The 20,584-nt window shown below is 48.1% G+C and overlaps 1 pseudogene; it reads left to right on the forward strand.

Moving 5' to 3' along the window:
• LOC136624510 (zinc finger protein 585A-like) overlaps positions 1-20,584 on the forward strand; it is a 61,605-nt pseudogene that overhangs the window by 18,044 nt on the left and 22,977 nt on the right.

Genomic DNA, 20,584 nt, shown 5'->3' on the forward strand with positions numbered 1-20,584 from the left:
AGTGAAGGTGTCCCTGGCATCGAAAACTACACAAGCCTTACTGGCATCAGGTACATTAGTAGTCAATGCAAGTATCATATTGAAGTGCTCGTGACAGGAAGCATTTGACCAGAAGTGACGTCAGACGCCAGAAGCAAGCAGCGCAGAAGGAAGACATCGGAGCGGCACAGGAACCATTGCCAGGAGACCGAGGGAGATTGCCCGCTGAAGGATCCATCCAGCAGGCAGAGGTAGCGGAGCGGCACCAGACCAAAGAGTGCTGCCGCAAGGAGAGAGGTCCCAACAATGAGGGTGATGTCATTCGGCTGCTGCTGAAGAGAAGTCTGCTGCTGTTGCGGGCTGATAAGTATATTCTGTGCGTGCCCGTCAGTAAGCGTCTGTGTGCGTGCCCGTCAGTAAGTGTCTGTGTGCGTGCCCGTCAGTAAGCGTCTGTGTGCGTGACCGTCAGTTAGCGTCTGTGTGCGTGCCCGTCAGTAAGCGTCTGTGTGCGTGCCCGTCAGTAAGCGTCTGTGTGCGTGCCCGTCAGTAAGCGTCTGTGTGTGTGCATGTTAGCAAGAGTCTCCATTCAGAGAATCTGTTGTTCCTACTAATGGAAAGGATGTCTGTTGATGTGCTTGGTATGCCCTGGTTGGCACTGCACAATCCCCGATTTGATTGGTCCACTTTGGAATTGACACATTGGGGGTTGTCCTGTCATAGTCACTTAGCTACTAGATCCATGTGTTCAGTAGATACCATACTTATTCCGGAGTATTTGTCTAATTTTCATGACGTATTTTCCAAGAACCTGTCTGAGACTTTGCCTCCCCATAGGGAGTGGGACTGTGGCATTGATTTGATCCCCGACAGTCCCATCCCTAAGGGAGCCATTTCCAATTTGTTGGAACATGAGCTTGAAGCCCTTAAGTCCTATATCTCAGAGTCTCTGGCTAAACAACATATCAGGCCATCCAGGTCCCCTGCCAGGGCAGGTCTCTTCTTTGTAGAGAAGAGGGATGGGACTTTGAGGCCTTGTGTGGATTATCGGGCTTTGAATAAAATTACCATGAAGAACCAGTGCTCCTTGCCCCTGATTCCTGACTTATTCAATCAGGTGGTAGGGGCCCACTGGTTTTCCAAATTGGACTTAAGAGGGGCTTACAATTTAATTTGCATCCGAGAGGGAGATGAGTGAAAGACCACGTTCAATACCTCGTTCAGACATTTTGAATGCCTGGTTATGCCCTTCGGACATTGTAATGCCGCCACTGTGTTTCAGGGATTTATGAATGCGGTCTTCTATGACTTCCTGGGGGTATTTTGGTCATATATCTCGATAACATCCTGGTGTACTCCCCAGACTGGGATTCTCATGTGCAGCACCTACGGCTGGTTCTGACCCGTTTGCGTGAGTACCAACTTTTTGTCAAGTTGGAGAAATGCAATTTTGGCACAAAACAAGTGTCTTTCCTGGGTTATGCGATTTCACCCACGGAGATTCAGATGGGGTCTGATAAAGTGGCAGCAATCTCCCAATGGGTCAGACCAGATAACCTGAAAGCTCTCCAGCAGTTTTTAGGTTTCGCAAATTTTTACCGTAAATTCATTAAGAATTATTCTGTTAATGCGCAGCCCCTGACCGATCTTACCAAGAAGGGGGCCGACTTGGTGAGATGGTCACCAGAGGCCCTAGAGGCTTTTGGTTGTCTCAAGAGGGCGTTTGCTGCTGCCCCGGTACTAGTACAGCCTGACGCGGCGACCGTTCTTCATTGAGGTCGATGCGTCTGAGGTAGGGGCAGGGGCTGTACTGTCTCAGGAGATCAGCAGGAGACCTGGGTATAGCCCATGTGCTTTCTTCTCGCGGAAGTTCAGTTCGGCGGAACGTAACTACATTGTGGGTAGTCGTGAGTTGTTGGTGATTAAATGGGCTCTAGAAGAGTGGCGTCACCATCTTGAGGGGGCAAGGCATCCCATTACTGTATAGAGTGATCATAAAAACTTGGTATATCTCACCAATGCCAAGAGACTCACAGCTCCTCAAGCCAAGTGGGTGTTTAACTTCGTCGTTACATATATTCCAGGGGAGAAGAACGTGAAGGCAGACGCCCTCTCACGGAGTTTCAGTTCGCCAGAAAGTGAGACAGTGGCTCCAGAGAATATCTTGGCACCTGAGGTGGTGGTGGCAGCTGTAGAATCTGATCTCATTCCTCGTCTACGGAGTTGTCAGTAAGACGCTCCCTCGGGGTGCTGGAGGGCAGATGGTTTATGCCAGAGACCTTACATCTCAGGGTCATTAAAGAGTCTCACTTATCTGTTCTCGCAGGTCATCCGGGGGTTCAGGGGACTCTGGATCTTTGTTCTAGACACTACTGGTGGCCAGGCATGTCGCGGGAGCTCTGCGACTTTGTTAAGGGATGCTCTGTCTGTGCACACAGTGCAAGTCGGCAGTGGCGTCCGGAGGGGCCCCTGAGACCGTTAACGATGCCGTCTCGTCCGTGGTCGCATTTATCAGTAGATTTTATCACAGATCTGCCAGAGTCTCAGAAATTCACCATGATACTGGTTGTTGTGGACCGCTTCTCAAAAATGGCACACTTCATGGCACTAAAGAAGCTACCTTCTGCTATAGAGTTTGCCAAGATTTTTTTAAAAGAAATCATTCGTCTACATGGGGTGCCCGAGAACATTGTATCTGATCGTGGGGTTAAGTTTGTTGCGTAATTCTGGCAAGCCTTCTGTAGGAACCTGGGAACGTCGCTTTCCTACTCGTCAGCATTCCACCCGCAAACTAATGGTCAGACTGAGCGGAAGAACCAGGATTTAGTGCAATATTTACGGTTGTTTGCTAGCGAAAAAGCTCATCAGTGGGCAGAATTCCTGCCGCTGGCACAGTTTGCGCTAAACAACCGTACTTGTTCCTCTACTGGGGTATCTCCATTCCGTTGCGTATATGGTCAGCATCCTTGCTTCCTTATAGCTATTTCTACTCCGTCTGCCTGTCCTACAGCTGATGTCGCCACAGATGCGCTGCAGGGAGTATGGAAAGAAGTACAGAAGAATCTGGAAGCAATGGGGGCTCATATGCAGTTGCGTAGTGAAGTCAGTCAGTATCTGAACCTTACAGGGTGGGACAGAAGGTATATTTGTCTTTTAGAAATCTCAAATTAAAGGTTCCGTCGTTGAAACTGGCACCGCCTTACATGGGTCCCTTTATCATCACACGGGTAGTAAATCCGCTCGCTTATGAACCTGATTTGCCAGCTACATGGAGGGTTCATAGGGTCTTTCACAAGTCATTATTGAAACCTTTTGTTACTTCAGTGAGAAAACTGACGAAACTGGGAACTGAATTCTTCCGCTGGACATCTTCCCTGCTGAAGACTCAATAACTTACTCATGGCGTAACCTGCCCTATCTGGCTCACCATAAATCTGCCCAAGGGCAGTAAAAAAAAGGCATCTACCGATTAGTGGGCCAGTGAGTTAAGAGGTAGCTAGAATTCCCAGTTTTGAGGGTCGCCCCTCAACCATGAAATAACAATGCACACCCTCTGGTATTCAGAACCCGACGAGTAGGGACGTAATTCGAAATACAACCTGCACGCTTCCCAGAAAGAGAAAAACGTCCTACGGTCACCATCGAAAACATCAGGTAGAGAGATCTTAGGTTCGACCCCCGACCTGCAGGAGTTGTGACCAACGTACTGGTAGCGGTCTGCTCCTGTTGCTGGAGCTGAGTGGACAGGTCTTGCACCATACCTGTCAAGACTTGCACTTGATTGACAAGAGCAGCAATAGCCTCCATATCAGGGGTCAAACGGGAAGGTCGAACCGGATACCCAGCATCAATATGGGCTAGTGTTTCTGTTAGGACTGGCAGGGGCAGATTGACAGGGGATGTCTACGCCAGCCCTCTCCCGTGTCCCTACCTACTTGCCCCCCTGGGCTAGGCCCCAGGGCGACAACTCGTCAATGGTCCCTGTGCTGCACTAGTGACAGGGAACCCCAAGAAGATGGGACAGGGAGACCGGCAGGTGAGCACCGAGTAGCTGACTGGAAGCAACAACTAAGCAGACAGAGAATAGTCGAGAAACAAGCTGGGTCAAAACCAGAAGACACGTGCAGAGTACAGGAGGAAAAAACAGAAGCAGAGTCAAATGAAAAGCCGAAGTCAAACACACTGAAGTCAGGTCAATAAATGCAGGTGTAGGCAAACAAATCAAAACCAAACACTGGTAACCAGAGTCTGGGCCAGCAAGGTATATATGCAGAACTCCCCGCCCAGAGGGGTGGGGCGAAGTCGCATCACGGCCACATGGAATCATAAAGCCGCCCTCTCCCCTGCGGCGTGCACCGACAATTTTTTTTTGTATATTGCAATTATCTTTGCACACACTTTTACAATAATTTCTAGCATAGGTGAAGTACTTATTTACCAAGGGCCATTACAAGCATCATTCTGTCTGGTCATACAGAGCTTCCAACACAATTGGGGCTCCCCAGCTTACTTTACACTCAAACCAAGTGCTCGTATTTCATATGGTCACTTACTGGTTGTGAGAGTCAGAATCATAAAATGTAAGCCTCAGACAAGAATGGCGCTATGCCCAGATGCTTCAAGATCCTAGGGAATCTACAACCTACCTAAAAAGCATAGCTTAGAGAGGCTGCAAATAGCCACCTCCACCACTATTATCTCAATTTATCCTTGGCTACTTGGGCTCATACATGCTGTAGCTTAAAGGTATCACTTTCTGGAGTACATTTGTATATTTTATATGCTATACAACAATTCCATATGATTTAACACGGGACGCAGCAGTAATATAATATCTCATATAATCCTCTAAAGCTGACAGCCCCTCCCTTATTAACTGCAAATTTATCCTAAACAAATATTAGGAATAGAGATGAGCGAGCATTGTCCTTAGCGAGTATCTCCCCGCTCGGGAGAAAAGGTTCGGCTGCCGGCGCGGGTGACAGGTGATTTGCGGCAGTCAGCAGGGGGAGCGGGGGGAAGAGAGGGAGAGAGAGATCTCCCTGCTCTCCCCCGCAGCTCCCCGCCCGCCGCTGGCAGCTGATCTTTGCTCCTGAGCGGGCAGGTACTCGCTAAGGGCAATGCTCGATCGAGCAATTGCCCTTAGCGAGTATACTCGCTCATCTCTAATTAGGAACCTTTATTTATTAAAGATCCATATCTCTTTCTACTATGGGTCTGGGAAATACTTAGGCTGGGTTCACACGGGGCGGATTTGCCGTGGAAATACCGTCCGGAATTCTGCTGCGGCAAATCCGCATGCGGCCGCTAATCCCGGGGTTTAGCCAGCCATGTGGACGAGATTTCTTTTTTTTTTTTTTCTTCCGCTGCGGTTGCACTCTCCTCTATGGGAGCGCCTGCCACAGCGGAAGAGCAAGCCGCCAGGCCTCTTCAAAACCACCGCGGGTTTTGAAGCAGCGGTTCTCCCGCCGGAAATCTCACGGTTTTCCGTCGAGAATCCGCCCTGTGTGAACCCAGCCTTAGGGATCTCCTCTGGGTCCAGTAATGTAATATGTATACTTGTATCTACCTGAAACCCATCACCATCCCAGTCTTGTACAGGAGTCATATCGTGCAGCTGGGACATAGGTACTTCATTGCCTATAGGCTGCTGGGCAATAACCTCAGCATTCTGAGACTGCTCTGAGGATGATGCCGCATGACTTTCAAGTTTATTGTTTGATATGCAGTTAATAAATCCGAAGGGAAATTCTGTCACCAGCTCAGATAGTTGATCAGGTATAACACTGTATTCTGAATTAGAACTCTTTTAGAAGGGGGAGGGCTTCTACACTTTTTCTTTAGATGTCTCACCCTTACACTATTGTAACAACTTAATGAGTGAATGCCCCCTTCTTTTCATCACATCCTCTACCATGCTTCCTATTATTCTTTAAATGTTACTTCTGAAATATTTCCCACCGCTCTTGCCATCTCTCGATGGTTACGTTTCACTATCTCAGAGCAGTGTACCTGCCCTTTGGCATAAAAGGTCTGTATAGTCTTACATTTTTGCTCTGTCAGGTCTGTCATAGTCATACCATTACAGCATCTACTCATTTTGCAATGTCTACCCACTAATTGTGTCGGGGGATAATAATAACAAGAAGGAGAGCTCATTCCCCCTTGAGCCACTAAAGGTTCAGATATTAACTTATTATGCTGGACCTTAAGCTGTTCATACGGCGTCCTATATCTTCGCCCAATCCTTTCAGGTGTGTTATAATCCTTCTCTTTTCCTGGACATCTATTGTTTTAGCGTGAAGTTGCTTCTGAAGATTTTCAATTTTAACTCTTATAATCTCTTTTTCCCTCTGCCACTGACTCTGGCACCCATCCATGGCTGCACCCGCTGACCCTACACTATCAGCCCTAGGTTCTCCATTCAATTCCTGAATACACTTCACCACAATCTCGTTCCCAGAAGGCATCTCTCTACACTTCTCCAGTCCACAATTCTTTGTGTATGCAAAATTGTTTTGTCATCTGTTCCTTCTCTGTCTTTCATGTCTAAGCTATCAAGATATTTATAAGTCAGTCTATTGTAGTCAGTGCATCTGACAGGAGAGCTTTCTATTTCTTGGACTATCTGCCTAGTGGGCACTTGAACACATCCTTACCCTCCCCCCTCATTTCTCAGTGAGCCTCCCATGATCCACCTGGTTATTACTAATTCTTAGGTGTCTCCTACAAATGTCATCACATAGGCAGAACCTCCCCGCCTTTGTCTCCAGCCTTCGTGGCTGATACCACCCCAAGGCCATCACGACGGGTCACTAAGCGAAGTTCAAAGTCTACCTCCATCTGTCTTGCACTCTTTGGGGCTGATACCACCTCAAAGAACTCAAGACAGGTGATGACACAGGTCTTATTTGTAGTACTCCTGGTTTTATTATAAGGGCTCACTCCATCTGTCTGTTATATCCTTCTCGGGGGACTCCCGCCTAGAGGCACTCAAAACAGAACCCAGTATCCGGACATATTCTTGTCTCTTAGCTTATCTACTCGGGCCGCGGTGGTGAGTGTTCTGAATCCTAACCACTATACCACCAACTGGCTGACCCGCCAGATCTAGCACATGAATATTCAGGACAAAGATACTTTTATGACTCTCAGAGACATAACATTTTTGGCCGGCATCCGTTTTTTTTTACTTATGGGAAATGGGGGCAATTCAACTGCTACTGCTATTCATGCATTAGTGACATGAGGGTAATACAATCATATCAGTAAATTGAGTCATTTCCCAATTCACCATCTCTGACATGGTGAAATTGGTTGGGGACAGCCTGTGTTGTTGTGTTGTTTTCTGTTGTAATTTATATGTATTTATTATTTTCTTGTTTTATATTTATTTTTTCACATCACTGACTGCATTCTTTCAGTTAAGATTGGAGTATTAATAAAGTCTATGCTTCTTGGGTATATAGGAATTATGTGTTCACATAGCGACATATACCTGGGGCAAAAACATATGTTAATCATTAGCGTCATTACATACTTGGACAATCAGGAGTTGTTATGATGTTGGGTGGGGCATGCATGTAATTCCTAGTCACAGTAGTTCCCTCTGCCCCTGTGATTTTTTTTGGCATGTATGTAATTGGTGCATCATGGTCAATTATATTTGTATTGTACTTCCTTTGAATAAATCATAAGAGTATTGGGGGCTGACCAATAACACCCGTCAGTTCAAATACATATATTCTCATGCCTGAAGCTTCTCATTATAACCAATCTGGAGCAGATCAGTGAAATCTGTTGGAATATGATTTATTCCTATAACATGGGTAACCTCGCTACTAAAGAAATTCTTTACAGCCTGAAAAGGGACTTGAATACTACTTCTGAACCTGCCCCACCGCAGCGCAGAACCCTAGCGTTTCTCCTGCATCTCCCAGAATAACACAGGAAAGTTTACTACCTAAAGAAAGAACTCTTCCATTGCTCCAAACAGCATGGTTAACATCGTAAATTATACTGAACATGTACATATTTATGCAGTATAAGTGCCTCTATGAACAGCAATTACCTTTTGTTTTATTCTGTATCCTGCTGAGTGATCAATAAAGATTTTAAAACTTTCCATTTGTCTGCTGTGTGATTTTTTTTTTTTTTATCATAAGACACAGAAGTAGATGACTTTCAATAAAATTATAAAAGCTGAATAAAAAATGTGGAGGACTGCATATAAGACGCCTCGGAGCTGGATAATTCCATTACCAAACATCACATGGTGGATGGAATGGCTGCATAACTCCAAAGTATAATAATACATCATAGGGAGGGGTTATCACCAGAAAAGCTGCAACTGAACTGCTATGTTATGCTAATTTGTGGGGTGGGTCAGCTGTGCGGTGGGGGGCAATTAGTTATGCTAATGTGGGTGTGGAAGGGGGCATGTAATTCGACTATATAAGGTGCTATTAACCTAAAACTGGCGTCGGGGCCTAGTTATTATGCTATAATAGGGTGTGGGAGGCGTGGTTATTAATCTAGAGCTGCGGAATATGTTGGTGCTATACAAATAAAGATTATATAAAAAATGTGGGGGCATTGTTAACATGCTATAAAAGGGGCAATGCAACTCTCACTTTCTTGTTTGACGAGATATGTTCACATATTACTACTCATAAAGAGCCACTGCCAACCCAAACGGAAGTGTCCCAAACTAGAAGTCGTCAGACTGAACGGGAAGGTGGAGGAACCCTATAGTGGGGGGATGGGAATGTGCAAGTAAGCATCCCAAATGTCCCCCAGAATAGGAACTCATTGTCCTCTATGAAGCTATCACACAGCAGAGGGAATCCATTTGTATACGGAGAAGACGGATATACTGGTTCAGGCTTTTCAGGTCCATCATGGGGCGGACTGAGCCATCCTTCTTGGGGATGATAAATGGGTTCTGATAGAACTCCATGCACCTTTACCTGAGTGGGAACCAGAACAATGGCTGCTGGGCCCAAAGCAAATTAAGAGTTTGCTTGAAAAGTGAAACAAGAGAAGGAGATTGAGGAGGATGAGATTTAAAGAAATGGGGTAATAATAATCTTTATTTGTATAGCGCCAACATATTCCGCAGCGCTTATAAAGACGGGGAATACAGAAGGACAAAAGTACAAAAATTACAGAACCACGGTTACATGTAGTAATCAGGTGATGGAAACAATAGGGGTGAGGGTCCTGCTCAAACAAGCTTACATACTACAAATAATTGGGTGATACAGAAGGTAAAGAGTCTGGAGATGTGCCCAGTATGGCGAGGTGGAGAGTGAGGGATGCTATACACATAGACAATGGTCAGACATTAAGCCGTGTGAGGGCAGAAACGGTGTGACTGCAGAGGGTAGTTGATAGTGGGTAGCAGGGATTTCAGTCAGTATGTCAGGGAGCATGTTATCAGGCGGCATACAGAGGGGTTTGGTTTAGGAGATATGGTATGCCTAATTGAAGAAGTACATTTTTCGAGCACGCCTGTAGTTTTGTGAGTCATAGATTGACCGGATAGCTTTTGGTAGTGCGTTCCAGAGGACTGGTGCTGCTCTGGAGAAGACTTGGAGGCAGGAATGAGAGGTTCGAACACTCAGTCTGATTTTGTTAACAGAGTAGAGGGCGTGGGCTGGGTGATGGATTGAGATGAGGGAGGCAATGTAGGGCATTGCAGCACTGTGGATAGCTTTATGGATGAAGGTAGGGAGTTTAAATTGAATTCTGTATTTAACGGGCAGCTAGTGCAGTGACTGGCACAGGGCAGAGGCGTCAGAGTAGCGACTGGACAGGAAAATGAGACTGGCTGCTGCTTTCAGGATGGATTGGAGAGGGTAGAGTCTAAAGCAGGGGAATCCAATCAGCAATGAGTTGCAATAAACGAGCCGAGAATGGATGAGGGCAACAGTGAGCATTTTTTGCGAGTCCACGGTGAGAAAAGGGCAGATTCTTGAGATGTTCTTGAGGTCAGCTGACATGTTCGGGCCAGAGATTGGATGTAGAGGGCCAAGGAGAGAACAGCGTCGATTATGACCCCAAGGCATACTGTTTGGGAGTTATGGTGGTGCCACACACTGAGATGGAGATGTCAGAATGAGGTCGGTTAATAGAGGGCGGAAACACCAGGAGGTCAGTTTTGGAGAGGTTCAGTTTTTTTTTTTTTTTAACTCGTTTTATTGAAAACATTGTATTTTGTACATCAACTAAATAAAGAAAACTTTTGGTTACATCATTAGCTCATTACATTCCTAACAAGTGTTTTAGTACATTCTATTGACATATTCCTTTGTTACATTTTCCTCTGGTAATATAATTTCTTTGTGGTGTCGGCGGAGGGTGTGTTCCTTTGTTAACCCATCTAAGTGTTTCTAGGCGTCACTGTTCTCAGCAAGTTATGGAACTGGTTCTGTGTGTACACCGTACTTGGTGACCCACACCATCTTTCCCACACTTTATCGAATTTTTCAGGGCATTTTCTATTTTTATATACCATTTTTTCATATGGCAGAACGGCGTTAACAATGCTCTGCCACTTTGTGAGTGTCGGGGGGCGCCTGTCCATCCAGCGTAAGGCTATTGCCTTCCGGGCGTAAAATAGAACCTTTGTAAGAAATATCCTGTCATGATATTGCCATTGTTCTTCGTCTAAGATCCCCAACAGGCACACCGCAGGGTCGTGTGGTACTGGTATTCCCAATATTTGTGTTAGAAACTCTATAATCTCTCTCCAGTATGTCTGGATATCTACGCAGTTCCATATCAAATGGTTGAAGTTTGCATTGGGCATTCCACATCGGTGGCAGCGGTTGGTGGTTATCCGATTCATTTTATGAAGTCTGCTCGGTGTTAGATAACACTGATGTAAGATATATAGTTGTGTTAATTTGTTATTTGCCGCCGGTGATACTGTGGTGTATATGGACATGGCCATTTCCCAATCCTCACTAGTGAGGGTGGGAATAAGTTCTCTCCATCTCTGCATTACTGTCATTGGTATGTCAGGAATTTTAGCATGTAGTAGATGGGTATACAGCACTGAAATCAGGCCTTTGGGTCCTTGTGTTCGCAGTACACCTATTAATGGATACTGTGAAAATATTTGTCTAGGTCCTGGAAACTGTGCGCTCAATGCGTGTCGGAGTTGCAAGTATCTAAAAAATCCCGCCCTCGGGATCTGGTACAGCTCTTGCATTTGTTCAAAGGAAACCAGTGTTTGGTCCCTATAAACATGCTCTAGTGTGGTAACTCCTGAGTTTATCCAGAATTGTTTACCTGGCAAATTCATCAAGTGTGGTAATGCCCTGTTGTCCCACAGGGGAGTCTCCAAGGGGGTGTTCTCTTGTCTTGTTAGTGATTTGCATATCTGCCACACGTTCACTGCCAGTCTGTGGACTGGCAGCATTTGTTTGGTTATCAATTTTGGTTTTTCCAGGAGGATCCACAACGAAGTCTCCTCGAGGAAGTACATGAGATGGTGCTCGGAGTTAGGGAGAGGCGCACCCGACAGCCAATGACGGAGATACCTGACCTGTCCCGCCAGATAATATAGTTTAAAATCTGGTAACGCCATACCTGCAATTTCTTTAGGGCGTTGTAGGGTATCTAGTCGTAGTTTGGCTCTAGAGTTTCCCCATATGAATGACGTTATTAATGAGTTAGTTTTTTTAAAGAATTTCTGTGGTATAGTTGTTTCTGTATGTTCTAGGCAATATAAGTATTTAGGGAGTATTATCATTTTTATGAGGTTTATTCTGCCTGCTACAGATAGTGGTAGGGTGCTCCAGCCTTTCAACTTTTGCTGCAGAGTTGTCAGCAGGGGAGCAATATTTAACTCGAGGCTCTGGGTGTGTTCTCTGGTGATATGTATACCAAGGTACTTAAATCCGGGAGTGGTTTGTAAGTTACAAAATACATCCCCCGTCTGCCATCCCTCTGATCTTAGGGGCATGAAAGCGGATTTTTGCCAGTTAATGCATAGGCCTGAAAAAATTCCAAACCTGTCTATTAGAGATATGGCCAGTGGTAGGGTGTTTCTAGGATCTGACATATACAATATTATATCGTCCGCATACAAGCCTATTCTATCCTCTCTGGGTCCGATTTGAACGCCTTTGTATGAGTTGTGTTGTCGAATTCTCAGGGCTAGGGGTTCGATTGCAATTGCAAATAGAAGGGGGGAAAGTGGGCATCCCTGTCGTGTCCCCCTGTGTAGTGGGAAGGAAGTGGAGACCAGGCCGTTTACCGTTACCCTTGCGGTCGGGGCTTTGTACAGGATGGTGACCCATTTTATAAACGTTTCTCCAAACCTGAATTTACGCAGCACCTCTATCAGGTACTGCCACTCGACGGAGTCGAACGCTTTAGCCGCGTCTAGTGAGGCCAGGGCCCAGTCTGCTCTCCACCTCCACCCCACCTGTGTGATTACCTGTGTTCTTCTGATATTGTCCGATGTCGATTTACCCGGGATAAAGCCGGATTGGTCCGGGTGTATAATTTTCCCTATTATTTGGTTTAGTCGGGTCGCTAGTATTTTAGTAAGGATTTTATAGTCCGTGTTTAATAGAGAAATCGGCCTATACGAGCCGCACTCCTCTGGGTTTTTGTCTGGTTTAAGTATGAGGACTATGTTGGCCTCTAGCATCGATTCTGGGAGGTGATGCTTATCAAGGATGTATTTGTATAGGGTAAACAAGTGTGGGATTATTTCTTTTTTGTAATGTTGGTATATTTCCACTGGTAGCCCATCCATTCCCGGAGTTTTGTTTTTAGCCATCTCATTTATTGCTTCTTCAATCTCTTCCACTGTAATGGGAGAGTCAAGTAGGGACCTATAGTCGTCTTGTATTTCTGGAAATATTATGTCATTTAAGTAGGTCTCTAGTTCTGCCGCTGTGTAATTTACCCTTGATTGGTATAAGTCTTTGTAGAATTGCTGAAATCTATCTAGGATTTCTTTCGGGTCTGTAAGCACTACCTCCTCGGTTGATTTAACTCGCAGTATGGTTGGGGGGGCGGTTTCCTGTCTCGCCATATAAGCAAGTAGTTTACTGGATTGGTTTCCTTGTTCAAAAAAGGACTGTCGGGTAAAGAATAGATTCCTTTGGGCTTTCTCTTTCAGGTATAATAAGTAGTCTCTGCCTGTCTGAAGCCATTTATCTCTTTTAGTGTCTATAGGGTCAGCTATATAATCTCTTTCTAGTTGTTGGCATTGCTCTGCTAAAAGTTCACCCTCACGTGCCGTGGCTCTTTTGACAAATGAAATTGAGGACCTTAAACAGCCTCTAAGGTATGATTTAAATGCTTCCCATACTAGATTTGTATCTCCATGCGTCTCATGTGCCTCATAGTATATTTGGATCTGGTCCGGTATGCGGTCATTAGGTCCAAATAATGAAAGCCAGAATGGGTGCACCCTTGGTCTCTTGATTGTGATTGGGCCTGGGTTTTTAAGGGTCATACGTATTGGCGAGTGGTCTGAGATACCTCGAGGTAGGAACTCTATTGAGTCTATTTTAGGGAATAGTGAAGGGGACCCGAATATATAGTCTATTCGGCTGAGAGCGTGGTTGTGGGCTGCATGGCAGGTATACTCTTTTTGCTGCGGGTGAAATGTTCGCCATAAGTCTAGCCAACCCGTTACCGAGATAATAGAGGCCAGGCGAGTCTTGTTCGCATCTCCCTCCCCCCGAGCACCACCCCCAAATCTATCCAAGGCGGGATCCATCACCATGTTCATATCTCCCATACAGACAACTGTTGCGTCTGGAGAGAATGATGCAAATTGAATGCCGTCTGCTAGAATGGTTGTTGTTGCCGGCGGCGGGTTATAGCAACATAGTAGGACATATGGGTCATTGTTGATTTTAGCTCTTACAAAAATATATCTGCCCTCTGTGTCTCTCCTAATCTGTTCCACCTCCCATTTAAGTGTTCTTCTTATTAGTAGAGACACCCCCCTGGAGTATGATGTGTGGTATACATGCGCGGACCATTGTACCCATGGCTTCAGCAAGACTTTTGTGGTTTCAGGTGTAAGGTGGGTCTCCTGTAAGCACAGGACGTGTGGTCGCCAGGAGCGCAGCAACGTGTTCATCGCTGCCCGTTTCCTAGTAGACCCCATGCCCCTGACGTTCCAGGATACAAAGACTATCTCCGCCATTGGCTAAGAGATGTTAATCTGATCCGGATACTATTCCCCATGTTATTCTGCCCGCCAGGCGACCCCCCCCGACACTCAATTGCATTTTTATCATATATCATGTAACAGTACTTCAGCACATTTTCAATATCATCATAGAGCACTTGATGCATACAACTTAAAAACATTTTGATAAACTACTATCAACTGTAACTCTCAATCAACCTGTAATTAAACAGATTCGAAGATTATCTTCTCTATCACATACGTATTCGTGGCAACCTGTATTTAGGGGGTACCTACATAGTATAGCTTATTACAAGACTATACTTGTGGTATTGTTGTGTTGTTAAATCAGTTGTGTGGACCGGCATTGGTTAGGCTGTCATTTTCTGGGTGGGTCCCCTTGAGGATAGGAAGCATATGGGGAGGGGGTTCTAAATCACCCCGCAAGACAGCGACGAGGGGGATCGGTGGAGGAGGAGGATGGGGGGGGGTTAAAACGGGTGAATCCCGCCGGGGCCGTAGGAAGGGAAGCTTCGTCATCTTCTCCTGGGAGTCGTAGATTACTTGTCTGCCACAGATAAAGAAAGTCTCGGTTCTGTGCCATTTGGCTAGAGTGTTCTTGTGGCGTGTTTAGAGGATAGTCACTAGTGTGCAGTTAGGAACTGTAAGGGAAATGTTCATCTTTGTGTATTGGTCTCTGCACCTAGAGAGGGGAAAATAAATGGTTATGTATACATTACGGCCCTTCTGGTCGTCGTCTGGTGTTCAGCCAATTTCCTGCTTCAGTTGGTGTGGAGAAGAAGCGGGTACGGTCCCCGTCAATCACCCGCAGTCGAGCCGGATACACCATCGAGTACGGGAGCTGCAGATCTCTTAGTTGCTTTTTGACTCCGAAGAATGTTGCTCGCTGCTTTTGGAGATCAGCCGAGAAATCCGGAAAAATGGACACTGTGGCGTTGTCATGTCGCAGGGGCCCTCCCTTTCTGGCAGCTTGTAGGATTATATCCCTGTCACGGGAGTTGAGCAGCTTTGCTAGTAGGGGTCTGGGTGGGGCTCCTGGTATTGGTGGCTTCATGGGCACTCGATGCGCACGTTCAATAACAAAGACTTGCGATAGTCCAGCATTGGGAAAGAGTTCTCGAAGCCAGCGTTCTATAAATTCTTCAGGTCTTTGCCCCTCGGCCCGCTCTGGTAGCCCCACTATGCGCAAATTATTTCTTCGCGACCGATTTTCCAGATCGTCTGCTTTTTGTCTCCAGTATTCAGCTTTCTGCGTAAGATCTCGTATTGCATCTGTCATTGGGGCGACAGTATCATCTAGGGTAGATATTCTGTTCTCTGTGCTGGCAACACGTTCTCTCAGATTTTGGAGATCTTGTCTCAGCAGACTCACATCCATTTTAACTTCATCAATTTTACTGGTGAGCGTGGCTGTAGATGTTTGTATTGCGGTCAGAAGCTGTTCAGACAATTGTTGCAGTGTTTGCACCGTTCCCTCAGTTGGATCTGGGTTGGTATGCTTTGTTGCTGCAACTCCCGCCGCAGCGGGCGCAGCGGGTTCAGGGCTGGGCTCCTTCCGGGTTTCTCCTCTTGCGAAGACTTTAAGTTTGTCTACGGATGAGTTTTGTCTAGTGGGACCCATGTCGCGGTTGTTTGGTTTTCCGCTATAGAAATTGAATGTTCTATAGGGGTCTGCTGCTGCCCCTGTTTTGCCCCTTCCCCTGGTTCTCCGAATTGTATGGTGTTTAGTCCTCTTGTAAGTGGAGGGGGGGGGGGGGGGGTAAGGCCTCTCTCTATGTCCCCTTAAATGTGTCTTCTCACTGCTTTGCTTGCTAGCAGCGCTTGTTCGCTTGATGGTCACTTCGCTGCGGGTCTGGGGTCGTTGTGCACTGCGCTGCCTGTGCCTTCTATGTAATTCTGATGTCTCTGTCCTCTTCCCTTCCCCTGCAGCGGTACTATATTGGGCCCGGGGGTAGCTTTCGGCCTTGTTTTTAGGGCCTTTCTGTTTCGGTGCCACACACAAGATGGCCGCCGCAGCCGCGTTTTCGCGGTCTTTTCCCGCCAGCAGCTTTTCCTATGCCCACCTCTCAGTTGTACCTTCCGGAGCTCAACCTCCTCTTCCCCCTCTCCGCACAACTCCGTGCCGCGCCCGGGAGCAGTGCACTCCGGTGTTCAGGGCCCTGCACCTCCGCCTCTGCCTCTCACAAGATGGCCGCCGGAGCCGCGACCTCTCGGTCTTTCCTCCCGCCGGCGGTGCCCGCTATTCCGGTGCCACAGACGTCCCTCCGGGGGTTTGTCCACCTCCTCTCTCCCCCCTCTCGGAGCAAAGTCGGGCTCGGAGTCCCCGCCGCTCACCGGTGTCCTCCGCAGTACGGCCGCGGCGGCTATGGGTCTCCGCTCTCCCCGCTGACGGTACCTCAGCTGTGGCCGTCCGGGAGCGCCGTCAGGGTCTCTATCCTCTCCTCCCTCCGCCGGTGCTATTCTGGGTCAGGGGACCCTCAGGATGTCCTCAGGATTAGGGTTTTTTGCCGGTATGTGGAGGAGCGCTCCTCACATGCGGCCGGTCAGTTCAGCTGCTTGGCCACGCCCCCCGAGAGGTTCAGTTTTAGGTAGAGAGAGGACATAGTGTTAGAGACAGTGGACAGTCGGTGATGTTTTGGAGGAAAGGTGCAGAGATGTCATGGGAAGAGATGTATAACTGGGTGTCGTCGGTGTAGAGGTGGTATTGGAGGCCATCTCCTGATGGTTTGGTCAATAGGGGCTGTGTAGATAGAGAAAAGGAGGGGGCAGAGAACCGAACCCTGGTGGACCCCAACAGCAAGGGGAAGAGGAGGAGAGGTAGAACCAGCAAAGGAGACACTAAAGAAGCGGTCAGATAGGTAGGAGGAGAACCAGGAGAGAACAGTGTCCTTTAGACCAATGGAGCAAAGCCTACTGAGGAGGAGTTTGTGGTCAACAGTATCAAATGCTGTGGAAAGGTCAAGGAGGATCAGTAAGGAGTAATCGCCCCTCGATTTGGCTGTCAGGAGGTTGTTTGACACCCTTGTAATAGAAGTTTTTGTCGATTGTAGGAGTTGGAAGCTGGACTGTAGGGTGTCGAGAAGAGAGTTTTATGTTAGATAGCTTAGAAGGCAAGAGTAAACCAGGCATTCAATAGTTTGGAGATGAAGGGGAGATTTGAGATGGGTCAGTAGTTGGCAGTATCAGTCGAGTCAATAGTCGGTTTCTTTAGCAGTGGGGATATTATCGCATGTTTGAAAGAAGAGAGAAAGATGCCAGAGGTCAGAGAGAGGTTGAATATAGTGGTGAGATGGGAAATAACCACTGGGGAGAAGGACTGGAGGAGGTGTGAGGGGGGAGGATCGCGAGTGCAGGTGGTGGGGCGAGCAGAGTAAAGAAAATTGGAGACTTCTTCCTCTGTCGTTGGTTGGAGTACAGGCAGTGAGTAGTACTAGATGCAGTATTGATGAAACTAGTGTCAAGGCTAATCTGGGATTGGGAGGTGGTTTCTTGATTGATGTCATCAATTTTCTTTTGGAAGTAAGCAGCCAGCTCTTCAGCACTGAAATTATTCACTATGGGCTGCAGTTTAGGGCTGAGAAGGGCGTGAAAAGCATCAAAGAGTCGATTAGGGTTGTGCAAAACTGAGGAGGCGAGAGAGGTGAAATAGACTTGTTTGGCATGGTGGAGGGCGAGGTTGTAGGTTCTGAGCATGAATTTGTAGTGGAGAATGTCTGCGGACATTTGTAACTTTCTCCACAGCTGGTCAGCACTCCTTGATCACCACCAGATGAAACGTGTTTGAGGCGTGAGCCAGGGTTGCCGCGGTCTTCATCAGATGGCTTGTGTCACGGGGGTGAGGGGGGAGCTTCATCCAGGGCACATTTGAGAGTGGTGCTGTAGTTTGTGGCAGCCAGGTTGGGGCAGGGGAGGAGTGAGATAGGGGACAGAGAGGACTGTAGGGATTTGGCAAAGTCCTGGGTGTGAATGGCCTGAAGGTTGCTATAAGTATGGTAGGTCTAAAGAGATGTTAGAGAGCTTGATAGAGAAAGAGAGGAGGTTTTGGTCCGAGAGCAGAAGAGGGGAGTAAGTAAAGTGGGAATCACAGCAGAGATGGAGGAAGACCAGATCGAGAGCATTGCCATCCTTGTGAGTGGGAGAGGCTGTGAGCTGTGAGAGACCAAGGGAAGAGGTGAGTGATAGAAACTAAGAGGCAGATGGGGAGATGGGATCATTTATGGGGATATTAAAGTCACCCAAGATGAAGGTTGGAATTTCGCAGGAGAGGAAGTGGGGCAGCCAGGCAGCAAAGTGGTCCAGAAAAAGGCAAGGAGCATCTGGGGGCGGTATATAACTGCAACTCGCATGGACAGTGGGCAGAAAAGTCATAGCATATGTACCTCAAATGATGGGTAGTGAGGGTACGAGGGGGGTGACCTGGTAGGTGCATTTTGGGGTTAGAAGAGCACCTACTCCTCCTCCACACCTGTTTTCCGGTCTTGAGGTATGTGAGAACTTCAGGCCGTTATAGGACAGTGCAGCAGGGCAGGCCGTGTCAGACTGCTGCATCAACGTTTCTGTTAGAGCTAGCAGCTTAGGGATTTAGCAGTAAAAAAAAGTCATGGATGGTGGGGAGTTTATTACATGCTGACTGGCAGTTCCAGAGCGCACATTTAAAGAGGGTAGCGGAAATATCTCTCTTGTACCCGGTAGAGATCACCTCTTTGACCCAAGCTTCCATGATGGCAGTTAGCCAGACCCTCCATGATAATAATGCCCCTTTTGTGCCCACACACAGTAATAATAGCCACAGTAGTGCTCCCTTGTAAGTAATAATGCCCCGTTGTCTCCTGATGTGGCAATAATGCCAACTTATAAAGTACTGCAGTAATGTCCCTTGGCTCGGCTCCTCCATCCTGCACGCACTCTGCTCCGCTCCACCATCTCGCGCAAGCTTGGCTCCGCTCCCGCGTCTCACACACGCACTCAGCTCTGCTCCTCCGTCTCACAAACACACTCAGTTGTGCTCCTCCATCTCATACACGTGCTCCGCTCCCGCGTCTCTCGCGCGCTCGGCTCCGCTCCCGCGTCTCGCGCTCGCTTTGCTCCTCCGTCTTGCGCGCTCCGCTCCCGCATCTCGATCGCGCGCTCGGCCCGCGTCTCCTGGTCATACTCGGTTCTGCTCCTCTGACACGCACACACACTTGACTTGGCTCTTCCATCTCACACACGCTCGGCTCCGCTCCTCCGTCTCTCACACACGCTCGGCTCCGTTCCTCCGTCTCACACGCGCTCGGCTCCGCTCCCCCGTCTCACACGCGCTCGGCTCCGCTCCCCCGTCTCACACGCGCTCGGCTCCGCTTCCCCGTCTCACACGCGCTCGGCTCCGCTCCCCCGTCTCACACGCGCTCGGCTCCGCTCCCCCGTCTCACACGCGCTCGGCTCTGCTCCTCCGTCTCACACACACTCGGCTCAGCTCCTTCGTCTCACACACGCTCGGCTCCGCTCCTCCATCTCACACACGCTCGGCTCTGCTCCTCCGTCTCGCACACTCTCGGCTCCGCTCCTCCGTCTCGCACACGCTCGGCTCTGCTCCTCCGTCTCACACACGCTCGGCTCCGCTCCTCCGTCTCGCACACGCTCGGCTCTGCTCCTCCGTCTCACACACGCTCGGCTCTGCTCCATCCACTCTCTGAATACATCCTCACACAGCAGAGTCCGGCATCCACTGAGCGGAGAGACCTGGTCATGTGACCCCCTTGTCTCCTCCCACACACTGATCACATGACGGTGACATCATCACAGGTCCTGTAAGCACAGAACAACCCCACGGCTCCTGTCCGGCTGCAGGTGGAGGTATGTGGGGTCACCAGCACTGGGGGGCAGATTTATGGAGGCTGGGAGTTACATGTGCAGATCAATTATTAGGAAGCAGGGGGTGGTAAGAGGGTGCAGGGGGGGGGGGTGGAGGTCGTATGCGATAAGCGGGGTGGAAGCAGGGGGCGGTAAGAGGGTGCAGGGGGGGTGGAGGTCGTATGCAATAAGCAGGGTGGAAGCATGGGGACAAGTTAGTTAGTTATCCCGCTTGGATGACGAGGGTCTGTAGCGCCGATCTAGAATGACCGGGAGCATTGTTCCATCAGTGTTGATGTTGGAGGAGATAACGCCGCGGACAACCAGGGGGCCGGCTCTCGATTTTCCTACCAATTGCTGCGGTTGGAGCACCGTGGACTGAACAGCTTCTGACAAGTCGTGTCCTTGGGATTATTTTTGTGATTGACTCAAGCCCCGATAAATCCGACAAGTCGCATGTATGTGAAGCCCAAGCTTTCCTATTGGTTCCTTCACATTTGCAATGTTGTGTAGCATGCTGGGTTCACAATATGCCCGTGACCGGTGATGTTTTGTAGCTCATGTTCCCCTCTGCATCTTCCTCTC

This window comes from Eleutherodactylus coqui, chromosome 4 (genome assembly GCF_035609145.1).
Source record: "Eleutherodactylus coqui strain aEleCoq1 chromosome 4, aEleCoq1.hap1, whole genome shotgun sequence".
Lineage (NCBI taxonomy): Eukaryota > Metazoa > Chordata > Amphibia > Anura > Eleutherodactylidae > Eleutherodactylus > Eleutherodactylus coqui.